This window comes from Peromyscus eremicus, chromosome 10 (genome assembly GCF_949786415.1).
Source record: "Peromyscus eremicus chromosome 10, PerEre_H2_v1, whole genome shotgun sequence".
In the NCBI taxonomy this organism is placed as follows: Eukaryota; Metazoa; Chordata; class Mammalia; order Rodentia; family Cricetidae; genus Peromyscus; species Peromyscus eremicus.
In genome coordinates this window covers 4,539,188-4,554,692 of record NC_081426.1, presented here as the reverse complement: position 1 = coordinate 4,554,692, position 15,505 = coordinate 4,539,188, and the positions used below count along the sequence as shown (strand labels likewise).

The 15,505-nt window shown below is 39.3% G+C and overlaps 1 long non-coding RNA gene across 2 annotated transcripts; it reads right to left on the bottom strand.

Annotated features, from left to right (window-relative positions):
• Positions 1–373: 373 nt before the first annotated feature.
• LOC131920636 (uncharacterized) lies at positions 374–15,236 on the bottom strand. 2 transcript variants are annotated; one of them, XR_009381734.1, is made up of 3 exons: positions 15,085–15,236; positions 2,914–3,076; positions 374–1,190 (listed from the first exon to the last, which is right to left on the bottom strand). It is a non-coding gene; the product is annotated as an uncharacterized LOC131920636 (long non-coding RNA). The 2 variants fall into 2 exon arrangements; XR_009381735.1 differs by having other exon boundaries at positions 374–633.
• Between the last annotated feature and the right edge of the window lie 269 nt (positions 15,237–15,505).

Genomic DNA, 15,505 nt, shown 5'->3' with positions numbered 1-15,505 from the left:
ATGCAAATTTATGAAAATTCCTGAACAAAAGAATGAACAAGATAATTACTTTCCAAGTTACTGTATAATATTTTAATAAGAGAGGCACACAATGAAAAGAACAAGTATAAGAAAAGTTCATTAATCCAGAAGTACTTAAAAACTCACCAAGTAAGACAAATAATACAAACTGTTTAAAACATATTATTCTTTCTATAAAAAGTGTGTTCTGTCCTAAACCAACCCTATTTGTCTTGTGAGGTAAAAGAACAAAAGATAGCTACAGAGTACTCTTTGTAAGAGGGTTAAACAAGATGAAACATAATTACATGTTTTTAATTAAGTATTTTAATGAGAGTAAAAAAGAAAAAACAAGGAAAGAAAAATCACAGGATGTAACTGAACTTAATGAAAATCTTGACAGGATGTAGCTGAACTTAACAATGAAGATCGTAAGTTCCTGTTTTATGTACGCATCTTCAGTTTAACAAAAGTTAAAACTACTCTCCTTGTGGTGATTGTGTGCACTGGAAATGTTTGGGGTTCAGACTTTTTGATAATATTCCTCCACGCCTTGGCTTGTCTGAAAAGGAAATCCTTCATGGCTCAGCTGTACTGAAGTTCTGTTCTTCCAGTGAAGTGCCTTATCAAAACCTGGGAGTCAAAGGAGATCTTACAGAGTCACAAGTGGTTAGACCATCTTCGCAGTTGAAAATATTTTTGATACCAACCGTCTGAATGATAAAGAGATATGATTTGAAATGGATAAAATATGTCAGTCCAAAGTTTATTCTCAAAGTTTTCAATCAACTTAAATTTCAGCAGATCTCAGATACAAATTTTCTTTACCTAAATTCATATCTGTGTGTCCACAGGCAAAAATGTCAAGGAGTTTGGTATCTAAAGAAAGCCCAGAGCAAAGAAATCATTGAATTCCTTTGAGTCACATGTGCTTTGAATTTAAGGGTAAAGTATTTCAAGTCTAGTGTTAAAAAGTAGAACTCTTAGTGCCCTTTTTTCCTTCAGGAGGAGGTCACTTAGGCATTAATGTTGGAAGAAATTATTATTTTTAATTCAATGCACAGAGCATCTCAGGGCTGAAATAAAGATGGAAAAGTCACCTTTCCATTCACTGTTTGCTTGATATTTTCCATACGAAGTTTCATTTCTTCAGCAGTTATCTCTCCTTGATCCTTTTCTCGGCATGAAACCTGACTCAATTTCAAAGATAATACCTTTAAGGCGGGAATATTTCTGTCACTGATATCAAACAAATTCACAATGTGGAATAGACACCCCACAGTTTAAGAAAGGGGAAATTGTGCTAGTGTATCCAAGAGGAATTGGCAAAGACTTCATAAAACAGAGCAAAGTCAATGAATGAGATGCCTCCTTCGGTACATCTGCAAGCCAGCTGCTATATTCATTGAGGTGTGTTAAAGACTGGAATGGAAGGAATATGTCTTTGCCAACTGTGACTCTTAGCTGTTATTTTTCAGCCAGCATGCTGTAGGGGAAGAGTAACCTCTAAACTTTCTGGAGAGATGAGAGATGCACACACTGTCCATTGAGGTAAACCAATAAAGAAAAGGCACAGAAATAGAAAGAACTTAGATAACATTTTAAATAATCGCATTCTGGTGCTTACTTGTACATTCTGAGGACATGGCAGCTTGTAAATATGGCATAAAATAAACAGACTGTCAGTTAGAAACATAACACTCACTAACCCTGGTGGCATGATGGAAGTTCAGCCCAAGCACAGGGTCTGGGAGTTTGGCCAAGAAAATGATCTTACAGGGTCTAAAGCTTGATTTGTGTCTCCCATAATGTGAACTGGCATTCATTGCCTTGTAATCGATCTGCAGATAAGAAGAAATTATTTATGGCCCAATTAAGTGGGAGGGAAGGTGTGCACTCTATGTACATATGGGAGACCCAAGGGTCTCTGGCAGGATCACAAGCCATCAAGAGACTTTTGATGATGGTGAGACCTCCGAGTTGACCTGCTGTGTCGGGAGTTTATCCAGTGCTATGCGTCCACGTTTGTAACTGACTCTTGGTGCACATTTCACTGCACACTGCATGAAAGCATGTAAGTTTTTCTTCCAGTACAGAAATGGCTAAAATTGTCTGGACTTTGAAGCATTTTCTGAAGTGGCTTTAGAAAGTAAATTCTCAGAGATGTGAGTCATTAGTTTTGAAAGAGAAATAAGACTATTCTGGCTTTTAATACCACTACAGAGTATGATTTTCCAGGAAAGACAAATTACAAAGTACTTCCTAACATGTTTAGTATAAACTCTCTTATTTGGGACAAAGAGAAATGAAAGAGGGGAGTGAGAAGGGAGACGGGAAGAAGGGGAAAAGAGAGGAAGTGAGGGGAAAGGAAAGGAAAGAAATGGCTTATTTGAGGGCTTTGAGGAAGCTGGTGGGTGGCTACTTTCTAGAACTTTCACTCACACACAGGCACGTCCCTGTAGCTAGAGTTTTCCTGCCTGGCCCACAGTCAGGACAGATCTCTCTCACCTGCCAGTCCCACAGCCGCTCAGACCCGATCAAGTAAACACAGAGACTCACATTGGTTACAAACTGTATGGCCGTGGCAGGCTTCTTGCTAACTGTTCTTACAGCTTAAATTAATCAATTTCTATAAATCTATACCTTGCCACATGGCTCGTGGCTTACCGGCATCTTCACATGCTGTTTGTCATCGTGGCGGCTGGCAGTGTCTCTCAGCCTTCCACTTCCTAGCTTTATTCTCCTCCTTGTCCTGCCTACACTTCCTGCCTGGCCACTGGCCAATCAGTGATTTATTTATTGACCAATCAGCAACACACTTGACATACAGACCATCCCACAGCACGTCCCTACTTTTCAAATGAGCCAAGAGTTTCCATGCAAAGCTTACACCACATATTTTGCCAGGCTTACCAGTATCCTTGGACACAGCTGGTGTCTTCACCCAAAGTCTTTTCAGGGATAGGGGTTTCTCCTGCTCCCCGAGGCAGGCCGTCTGACATCCTCCTTCTCAGTGAGCTGGTGGTCTCTGGCTCTGCCCTAGGTTTGCCATGGTTCTGAAGTTCCAGGGGCTGACCTTATCCACAGAACCAATAATTAGTAATCCAGAACTTGAACTTGGCTCCAGACCAATTTGTAGAAACAGATATACTTCCAGCTTGGAAGGCCGCTAACAGCCTTGGCAGCCTCTTGCTAATTTGGTTCTGTTTTGTGTGATTTATTCATGAAGCTTCTTCTCTGGAAAGCTCAGCTGCCCACTGTTGAGGCCAAAATGATGAACTTGAAAATGTAAAGATTATAAACCTTTAAAGTATACAATAAACCAAAATATAGTTGTTAAAAACGGCATTTTTCCTTGACTTTTGAAATAAAATAAATAATATAGCATAGCTAGATATGAAGTTTCTTTATCATCTTCTCAAGCCCTGCTCATCACCTCCATCCCTAAAGGCATGGGTTCTCATGATATCCACGCCTCTCCTCAGATTAAGTATTTATTGTGTTTGTGGTATGTGGACATGAATGTACCATGTTGTGTATGTGGAAGTTTGAGGACAGCCTGCTGAGCCATTTGACCCTTACCATTTATAAAAACAGCACGTATAGATATTACATATGGACATACCATAAAATAGAGAGCATATGATATGCATACAAATCATGTCATACTGGACACATATGAGCTGGTTATTCTCACAGCTGCTTTTAATGTCCTATTCAGATCAACATAGTTCATTTAATATTTTAGTAGTTCTCCTTTTGGGTAGATTTAAAAAAATATGTGCATATGTGTATGTCTATGTCTGTGAGACCATAAAAGGATGCTGGCTACCCTGGAGCTGGAGCCTAATATGGGTGCAGAGAACTGGACTCTTGTCCTTTCAAATAGCAGGATACACTCTTTGCTTAGCCTTCTCACCAATCCCAGTCCTTGGCTCTTATCTCACTCTCTCTCAGTACTGGGGATCAAACCCAGGGCCTTTTGTGTGTCAGCCACGTGCTCTACCACTGACCTGTATCTCCAGGTCCAGTGGTCCTTATTCTCTGGTGTTTCATATCCGAGTGAAACTGATGAACTCCTTCCGAGAGTAAATTATAAGTTTTCTCTAATATGTGATACAGGATTCCAAAAGGAACTAGCTATGTTTGATAATGAACAAATTATAATGCAATAATATTAAAAATAGATTGAGTAACATCTCATGGTAAAGCTCCACTGCTCTCATTGGAGGGAGTGATGAGTGGACACGGGATTTGTAGACATTGGTGACAATGGGTAGATTACATGAAAAATGTCCTTGAGCTCAAAATACTGGCAGGCCACTCCCTCTGTTTTGTTGCTAGACTTTGTAAGAATGTAAATGTTAAATGTTCATTTGGTGTTTAGTGATAATAATGATGGAATTTTATTTCCATTCAAGCTCAAGGGACTTCTGACACATTTGCATCTTATGTACGCTACACTTCCAATAATTGCCAATGCTTGGTTCTCCCCACCTCAGTTTTCAAAGCAAGGCTCATGACTTTTTAATCTAGCAGAAGTTTAAGTTTGCAGTTTTGTTAAATTATTTTTATTGCTGTGAGAATGTTGCCTATTGTTTAAAGAAGGACATTTTTAAAGATTCCCATTTTTTAAAATGGAACTTTTCACTTTTAGGGTTGATTAAATGCACGTGAGCAAAGTAAGAAGGGACTTGGTTTTCTCTTCTGTGGTGGCTTATTTAATTCTCAAAGTAAAGACAGACAGCATTCTGGCATTTTTATTGTCCTCTTCAGAGAGCATGAGAAGTTGACCCTTGGTCATGACACCAGCACTGAGCGCTCCCTCCTTTAGACAGCCTGGGCTTTCAAAAATCTGTCCCCCGTGTATTAACGAAACATTTTTCTCATTTAAATTTTCTTACTTCTTGTGGGTTGATTTGTTACTTCCAAAGATTGTGAGCAATTTGAAGACAGGGATCATATATGTTTTGCTTTTCTCTCTTTTTTTCAGTAATGCCCAGCAGAAGGTTGGTCACATAAAAAGCAACTCAGTGAGTTTTTGCCATAATTGAAATTAGTGTGTTATAATGTTTTACTTTGAAACGTTTTCCAGCCTTAACAGAAAGTTTAAAATATAACATATCTTCACCTATGCCTTGTAATAGACCCCACCCTACTTTTCTAATTAATGTTTTAGTATACTGAACGTTTTCACATTTTATATTCCAGTATATATTATACCTTCCAAATAGTGGCTGTGATTTCCATAAACTACACACAGAAACCAAATCCTTTTCAGCATGTAAGATAAAAATTACCTTCTATAGGGAGAAGGAAGGAAGGAGACCTCTCTGCCCCCACAGTCCAGCTTGTCACCTGCCTATCTGTCTCCAGGGCTAGGTCCTCATGCAGTCAGAACATGCACAGACTACCCGGCTGTGAGGGCCCAAGGGAAGCAGGGCTATCTTGTCATGATCCCCTTCTCCTCAGCTCAATTAAAGTCTCTCTTGCTTTAAAACTCTGAAAGTGAAAGTCAAGGATACTTCTTCCATTAATACCTAGGAACACTCTTACTGTGTTCTTTCAGCATCTGACAATTCCAGGCATTAGTCTAAATGTAAGCCAGAGATGTTGTCACTATAAAATATAGTATATTTCCAATTCTCTTAATCAGAAAACCACTTTTCCTCAAAAATAGCCTTCTTGCTTTTTATTTTAAGGTAACTTTAGACTCACAGAACTTCATACAAACAGAAAGGAGTTTCTGCATCCTCTTTACTCAGTTCTCCAGAATGTTATGTTGTATTAACTAGAACTAAGGAATGCATGTTGTAACAGAATTCGCAGCTCGGTGGCTTTTCCGTCATGCTCCCTTTCTCTTCCAGGATCCTACACTACATTTGCAGTGAGGCATATTCTCACTTTGTCCTACTCTGTGATAGTTCATTTGTTTCTTTGTCTTTTATGATCTTGAAGTTTTGAGGTAAGACTGCTCATTTATTCTGTTGATACCAGGTATTTGTCTGGCATTTTCTTGTTATTAAACCAACTTGGAATATTTACCAAGAATCCAGATCAAATGGCCTACTCAGTGGATTATATCAAGAGCAGGAACAACAGCTTTCACTGGTGATGCTAACTTTGATCCCTGGTAAGAGGATACAGCCTGTTATTTTGGTTTGTTTGTTTGTTTGTTTGGTGTGTGTGTGTGTGTGTGTGTGTGTGTGTGTGTGTGTGTGTGTGTGTTGGGGTTTTTCCATTTTAAATATGCTACCAAATATATTTTGACTAATCTTATACTGAAAGATAGTGTGACAGCCTGAAAATATTCTGTTTTTCTTTAATTGTTTTTCCAGCATATTCAACATACATTAGTGAAAATTTCCCTGGATAATTATTATTATGTTTATTCAGAGAGTGACTTTCTATTTCCCTCATTTCTTTTGCATGGTTGTGTCCATGTGGTTTCATTCACAGCTATCTGGTTTTGATCTTTGGGTTGTAATTCAATGTTATCATCGTGTATTTTATTCCTCCATGTGTTTCATCCTTGGCCTCTAGCTCTGTCAGGTAGGACCCCTGTGTTTTGAAGTGTCCTGTCCTTGGGAACTTGCTTTGTCCTTGTTATAAGATGTTTCAGGCTCATCTAGTTTCTCTGCATAAATCGTGAATCAACGATTTCTTAAATTTCCATTTCCTTTGGTTGGTCAGCAACACTTAGAAACTGAAATGCAGACATTTAAAGATGACAGTATGGCTCCCACTTTGCTCAAGACAAGCAGATGTTTGTCTCTGACCATGAAGCAGATAGACTATGTGAGTCTTACAGTAGCTGCTTCCCCCTGGTGCTACAACTGAAATACAGAAATAAACAACAGGTATGGGTGTGTTAAATAAAGCTTTACTTACAGAAATAGATGTTGGGCTAGATTTGGTTCTTGAGACAATAGGTTTCCAACTGGAGTGCTAAAATGACAAGCCAGCTGCTCATTTTCACATTTTAGAACACATTTACTAAACAAAGAAACAAATTAATGTTTTCATTTTCTCAGGTGAGTAATGGCCAGATTGTACAGATACAATTTCATATATAAGCTCGATTTTAACCTTAAAGATAATTTTTGTATTTTATTATGTTCAAAACATAAAAAAAATTACTTCAACAGTTACTACATGCAGAATATCTGCATAAGATTGTGCTCTTCAACATCCTGGGGGTCAGGAGGGGTTCATGGGGCCCCACCCCTCCCTGAGGATTTATTCACACAACAGTTCATTGAAGAGGGAGACATTTTCTTCAGTGGGATAATTACTGGTAAGGTGCCCATGTTTTTGGAAATGAGCTCTTACCCAACTTTTGTAAACAACTACAATAAAACTCATTGGATCATAACAACAACAACAACAAAAGGAAGAAGAGGAGGAAGAAGACAGTGGGAGTGGGAGGGATGCAAAAGAGGGTAATAACAGAACAACAGTGAATACAATCAAAATGTATTATGTACATATATGAGAATGACACAGTAAAACCTATTTGTGTATAAAATTAATATACGATCGGTAAATGAATTAAAATGACAGTATGCTGCTGGGATTCTCTTATCTGAGGGACTTAGCATGCTCTGGTTTAGTCTGTTATGTCCTTCCTTTCATGTGCCTCAAGGCAGACTAAGAACAAATAAAAGTGCTCTCTGCCTCAAGCTCCCTAAGGGCCTGTGCTGCACTAGACAGACATCTGATTCTTGTGTGCCCAGTGATCAGTCCTGCTTTGGTAGGCTCTGTTATTACTACGAAATAGTACAGAGACAGGCTTCCTCTTGTGGAGCTTGACAACTGTGGATATTTTCTATATGAACTTGCATATGTCAAAAGAGATAATGATGTCCTCAGTTTACAAAGGCTTCAAGCATGCCTCTCACCAGCAGGGGACTTTCTGAAGGACAATGGTTAGCACCTTCTCTTTCACCCTAATGTTTCATTCAGCTGCGCCCAGTTTGAGCTGACTTTGCTGCTGATTTCATCACCTTTCTTCACACTGTGGTGGAGACTGATGCTCCATTAGAAGGCAGCTACATCCTTCCAAACATAAGCACCAACAATATCCCTTCTCTTTCAGTCTGAATTCCACAGTGTAGGAATGTTACACAATAATGTCCTCACAGCCAACAGACTACACAACAAGAACTCTTTTTCTTGTTTTTTATATTTGGATGTTGTGTCCTACTTTCTTGATGAGCTCATATTGTCTTGAGTTGACCTTCTTCTTTAAAAACAAACCAAAACAAAAACTTCTAAAAATATAAATAAATAAAAACCAGCCACTTGGCATATACATTTCTTTAAGACTCAGACTCTAGATTCTCTTTGAGATTTTGTGGCCCTAGATTTATCACTGGTCTTGTTTCCTGTGGATTCCTACAGCTCTCACTAGATCCTTCACAAATGTTCTTTGTTATTCATTTCCCCTGTTTCTCTACTCTCATTCCCTCCAGAAATTAAGAAGCCCAACCAAGATAGCAAACATGTCATGTCAATTCCAACACCACAGTGTGTCCAGTCAAAGTAGGCCTTAGGTAAATGTCTGTGAGGAAGACTGAGTTTCTCAACCCTTCTTTCATCTAAGAAGAATTCTATGGAAGCAACTGTACTATACTGAATTACCCAAAATAACAAACAACTTATTTACAGGGAGGTGAATCTATTAAAAAGCACATTCCATCTGAGTTCCATGTATTCATAAGAGAAGCCATGAAGAAATACATTTATCGTGTGGCAAACCAGTACTCACATTTTGCACAACAACAACAAACATCTGTAATTGGGGAAATCAAGGCAAGGGGACATTTTCTTTCAAGTCTGGGATGTATTTGAGAAAGTGAGTGTTGACCTGAAGGGTTGGGCATTAATCTAGAGTGAGGTGGCATCAAATTACTGGAAGCTGGTGATTTAAGCTTCCTGGAAAACTACAGACACTTAAATTCTCAAATGCACAGAAACTAAGGCACAGGCTTGTATCACCAAGTTTCAAAGGTTAGATGCTTTCTTTGTGACTCTTTTCTAGACATTTCCATTATTGGTACTATCCAGTGAGGAAGCCATAGGGACAGGACCCTTTCTGGAAGATTATTAATCTAGGTCTGAATCTCTATGTGTACCAAGAAGCCTCCTTCACTTCCATTAGGAGCTCATACACACATATCTGCAATTTAGTTTGTAAACTCTTGGAAGCCTGGTATCTAATCTATGACTTAAATATTTTAGATAAATTATGTGAAGAAAGTTCCCATTACCTTTTTAAAGCTTATTTCTTCATGCATTAGAGTTCTCTAATACTAACGGTCCCAATTATGATTACTATTTCTGTAACAAAACACCCTGACCAAGCAACTTGGGGAGGAAAGAGTTTATTTGGCTTACACTTGCATATCACTGTTCATCACTGAGGAAGTCAGGCCAGGAACTTCAACAGGCAGGAACCTAGAGGTAGGAGCTGATGCATAGGCCATGGAGGGGTGCTACTTACTGGCTTGCTCATCATGGCTTTCTCAACTTGCTTTCTTATAGAACCCAGGACCACCATCCGAGAAATAGTACCAACAACAATGGGCTGGGCTCTCGCCCATCAATCACTAGTTAAGAAAATGCCCTATAGGCTTGTCTACAGACTGATCACATGGAGGCATTTTTTCTTAATTGAGGTTCTCTCCTCTCTTATGACTACAGTTTGTGTCAAGCTGACATAAAACTATTCAGCACACTGGCCTATTAACAAATTCTTAACACATCCAGACAATCCAGAGAAACCAAAGCTGTTGGTCCTTTTTGCTTAGAAACTTAGTTGTCTCTGATTGTTAGTAAATTCTGTAGATAACAGAGAAAGGAAAGAGTTGCCTCTTTTGAGTCTCCATTTATGTAGTCAGGATATGTCAATGTAAAAAACTTCCTGTAATTTAGAGAGTCTTTATCTGTCCCACTCACCAACTCCCAAATAACCACACAAAGACTTATTAATTATGAAAGCTCAGCTAACAGCTTAGGCTTGTTTCTAACTAGCCCTTATTAATCCATTTCTATTCATTTATGTGCTGCCATATACTTATGGCTTGTTATCTCATCTCCTACATGTCATGCTTCTTCCTCACCCAGCTGATGACTCTGCCTTCTTCTTCCTAGCATCCTCTCTGCCCTAAATATCCTGCCTACCTATTGACTGTTTTTTCAAATCACAGTGACACATACTCACAGTGTACAAAAAGATTATTCCAAGACACCGACACCATAAAGACAATCTCAAGTCCCCAAGAATCATTTACCTAATTTCTTTGAAAGGATAACTTTGCTTTGAGGATATCCTACTACATACAGCTCCTTTTACCTAACCCAGGCCTGTTAAATAAACTTGTCATTTTTACAATTAACTCAGGCAAAAAGTTTCTTACTCTGTCCTTGGAGACCCAGACATAACCCATGCAATCTCTGGGGTCGCCCTGTCTCCTCTGGAAGCCTGGCTGCATGATTTGATAGTCAGAGCTGTCATTATCATCTAGTGTGGCGCATGCCTCTGGGGTGTCCCACTGAGCAAGGGTCTGAACTGTGCTACCTGTTCTCCCTCATGCCAATTATAACTTCCATGAAGGTGTAGGAAATGGAGACAGATCTATCAACACCATTCCCAGCCCTATAACGAGCAATTTTCACTTATTATAACTGACTAAATATGTGCAGACTGACCCTTAGGGTCTCTCATCACCTTCTTCCCATCCCTCTGGAAATCAAGGCCAAGATTCACTCTTCATTTCAGATTTCCTGACTCTCAACTTGTTTCATTTATTTCTCTGTGTTCCATCTTTGTCTGGGCTGTGATAAATGTCTTCTCTCTTTCTGTGCTCCACTGCCTTTCTTCCTCATATGTTGCACATTAGGGTCTGATTGCATTTCTCATCCCTGGACTCCATTGGTATAAATACACTGCTTGGGGACCGAAGGAGATGGCGCCTCAAGCCTTGCAAATGATCCAGGAATTCAATATGCTGTTTGTTTTGTTATTTTTACAACGTTTCTGCATCTCATGTTCCCCCTGTGTTCAATGAATTTATATTATTTGTCTGCACTGCAAACAGAAACAGTGATATCTGTTGGCCTATTGTCTGTACGTTGTCAGGGCTTCATGCCTGGGCACACCGATGAGACAGACAGAAAAATGCAAAAAAAAAAAAAAAAAAAAAAAAGATCCTCTTTTTTCAGACAGGGTCTCATGCAGCCCAGACTGGTTTTGAACTGATTAGTCTAGGATGTCCTTAAATGTCACTATTCCTGCTTCCACCTGCCATGTGCTGGGATTATAGGTGTCTGATACCATGTCCTGTGTGTACTGTTCTGGAGTAGAACCCAGGGCTTCATACTTGCTAGGCACCCTACAAACTGATCTACCTCTCCAACCCATGATTTCAAAATCAGTTTTGGGTTTTTCCTTTGCTTGTAGGTAGAGGTAATTCACATACTGCACAAATAATCTAACTGCTTCTGTGATATTGATTTACAGTGAGAACAACATTGACATTTTAATAATGCCAAGAACTATAAAGGATCTGAGAATTAAAAACTAATGATTTACTCAAGTCATTTTCTTGATGCTGGTGAAAAACTTGTGCCACCATGGTCAGGAGAAAAGACTTAATCATGGTAGATCGGGAAACTTGTATGTCCTCCCCTCAGATTCCAGATATATGAAGCCTTCCAGTTGAAGGCTGCATACTCTGTGGATTCTGTCACAGTTAAGTACAGTAAGTTAATGAAAACAATTTAAAAAAAAAAAAAGAGTTTATTTTCTATGTTATTTGCCACATAAATATACTTGGAAACACAGTTCCAGAGAAAAAGAGTGTGTTCTTCATCTTTGTCCTCTACAATGAGTAGAAAACAAGAGACTTATGGGAGCCAAGGACCTAGATTGACCAGCACATCTTCTTTTTATACACTTGAACTTGCTGGCCGAGCTTCTGAGTTCTGGGTGGGCTTTTTAAAATTATTATGATTATTCCTGTTTTCTATACAGAAATATATATATATGTTTTCCTTAGTTAGAGGCAGCTTTATTTCTGATATTCATACATTTACAATTTTTCTTTCCTTTTACTGTTGCATAGACTTAAACTCCCAAACTCTTTGGGGTAGGAGATCTGAAAATTAACATTCTTGCTATGTTTGTACTCTTTGAAGGGATATATTCTTTTTTGTTGTTGTTGTCAATAACAACACTGTTTAGCTTCAGTTTTTTTTAATCATGGTAAAATGTTCAATTAACTATTTTAAAAATGCAGATACCAGTACAGTCCATGGAGCCTCAATATTTTAACCATTATACTTAACCAGCGACAGCCATTCTTCTGTCTTAATATACTCTGTATATGTACTAAAAAAATCAGAAAGCAGAGAGTGCAGGACATTTTAAGTGTTATATAGCAATAATGTAAAGTAAAAGACTATCAAGTGTTCGGAAACAAAACATTAGGAGAAACAGTGACATCTAAGGGTAAGCACTGAGTTCGTAGACTGAAAGTCAGAAGAATTGTCTATGAAAAGAAACTGCTAAACTGTTGCTACTACAAGTGTCTGCCACAATGAAGGGCCTTGTTAAAAAGACGCAAAAATTTAACAGGGTGCTAGAAAATGTTTGCAAACCACACAGCCAGCAAAGGGCACTCTTCTGGAATACCGAAATAACTCTCAAAATCATCATTTCTTCATAGTAAGTCTAATTTGACCCTACGAGATGGCTCAGTAGCTCAGTTCACTTTCCTCCAAGTCTAATGGTTGGAGTTGAGTCCACAGAACATACGTGGTTCACAGAGAGAACCACCTTCTACAAGTTATCCCCTGCCCTCCAAATATGCACTTGACACATCGGTGTGCCACATGCACCTCTCTCAAATAACTAAATGCAAGAATACATTTTAAAAAGAGTATACTGAGGGAGGGAACCCAACACCAATACTACATATTGAATAACCCTGAGGGAAAAAAAATAAGTTAATTGGGAAATACCCAAATTTTAAATTCAGTGGATAAAAGAAAACACAAGTAAGGTCATGTCACTCCCTTGATTAAAAAAATTCTCATCTACCTCTTGGAACAATGTATCTTACAGCACTCAGCTCCATTGCACCCTGGCTACCAAAGCCCTCTTGCTCTTCCACATCAAGCTAAGTCCTGAAGAAAGGCCACTGTGCTTGCTGCTCTCCTCTCTCAACACTTCTGTCTCCTTTACGTGGTCCTGTATCTTCCAAGTTTCCACTCAAGTGCCATTCCTCTGAGGGATCACTGATCACCCTAGCAACCACAGGTACTCATATTTCCACATTTGTGAATATCTTCACTTGATTACTGAAGGGCTCTAGCAGGCCTGAGCATAGCAAGTCCATACCTCAGCATGGCAAGCATGGCAGACAAGTTTTAGCCTTTTACCCTTCTCTCCCTTACTAAAACTGTTAGACAGCATTCTGAAAGCTAACCCCCAAGATCCATTCCCTTATTTGGTCACTTCCTCCTCCTGAGGCTGAGCACCAAGGTCCAATAACCAAAGGCCCCTTTTTGGGTACAAATTAACATGTCCAATCAAAACAAACCAATTTATCCTAACAAGGGATTTCCCCCTTTCCCTTTAAAAACTGTCATTTGCCTCCACTTTATCCAGAGACAGTCCTTTATCCCTCTGGGACAACTGTCCCTCCCTCTTTCCCTTGTCCTTTCCCCTCTCTGTAGTCCCTGCCTTTGTCCTTCTGAGACAAATGAATCTCCTTTGTGCTGAGAACTTGGTCTTGGTGTGTCCTGTGCCAACTCTGGTCCTTTCAATCACAATCCAAATTGGCATGTTTGTTTATTAATTTAGTTGAAGTTCTAGGTCTCAAATAAAACACACAGCCTTGGTGACGGTCTAAAGACACAGGTAGTCTCATAAACAGAGAATAAAATTGCACACAATTACAAGGCAACTCAATGTTGTTTATCAGATGTACCACTGTACACAGACCTGTTCTGGGATATCTGTACACTGTGTGAAAATGTATAGCTGTGATTGGTGACATGTCTGGGCAGAGAAAAGTTATATAAGGCATGAGGAAACAGGAACTCTCTCTCTTTAGACTGAGAATTCCATAGAGGTAAGAACTAGTGGCTGGATAGTCTGCTTCTCTGATCTTTCAGCTTTCACTCTGATATCTGGCTCTGGGTTTTTTAAGACCATCTAAGATTCAAACAACAGGCAGGACTTCGGGGCAGAGGGAACTTTGGGAAGAAGAAGGCAGAGTTGTCAACCAGATTGGAGGAAGCAGCATGGGCAGTACAGAGAGATGAGGTAATGAGCCATGTGACAGATTGTAGATCAAAATAAGTTGGTTAAATTAAGTAGTAAGAGCTAGTGGGACAAGCCTAAGCTGAGGCCAAGCTTTCATAATTAATGATAAGTCTCCATTTCATTTAGGAGCTGGCTGGCAGGACAGAAAAGGATTCATTACATAGACTCTTTCAGTTTATTATCTTAATGACAAATGTGCATCCTGAAGGAACTATATGTGATGTACAAAAAGATGAATTTACAAGAATAATCATTATAGTATTAATTTCGGAAATCATAGTCTTGGTTTCCAGAACAGGTTAACATTGATTACTGTTTATGTAATTTAGTCAGTGTTTACTGTTGTTAGCATCTGGAACGGAGTACATGGACACTCATACTGCATATCTAAACACTGGAAAATTAAATACTTCATTTTTTCATTGACAAAAATACATTGGTCACAACCTGAAATAACAGAAACAAAGAGTAAAATGAAGTGCCCTGACACTCAAGTTCTACATGATGGGGCTCCTCATGTCTCTTTAAAGCACCTCTCACCATGGACTGCTTGAAGCTACATACTGTCTTGTCCAGTCACAGGGCTCAGCTCCATTCCCAGAGCACTGTTTTTTCTTTATGCAAGTTCTACCTTCAGTTTGAAACATTCTCCAAATTTCAGATTTCTTTCTAGTTCAGCTTCAGTGCCCTCTTCCTAACTACCAAGTCTGATCTCCCCTAATAATAAGTCATTTATTCTCAGTACTCACTTGTCATTTTGTTTTCCTATTTAAAAACAGCATCTTTCATTGTAGGGAGGACCGTGGACTGTCTTTTCCTCCACTGGATAGTGAGGCACTTTAGAACCCAGAAGTCATCGTTACCCATTTGTCACATCTGAGCCTGTGCCTTGTCCCCAGTTGGTATTCCACATTCCAGAACATGGAATTACGTTCAAGCCAGGGAAGCAGGTAGCCTACTGTGAAGTTTCATCTCTCTCCACTCTCCTCCTAATCCAAGATGGCAGTCTCACCTGAAACTCGGTAGCAGACCACCTGCTGCAGCCCCTCCTTCCTCTCTGCCTCCATATCCGGTGGGTCCTATAGACCTTCTCCTCCAACCTTGTCCACTCATCTGTTATCCCAGCTCCTAACTCCAGGAGGCATTCCCTGGGAACTCACCAGTCCTGTT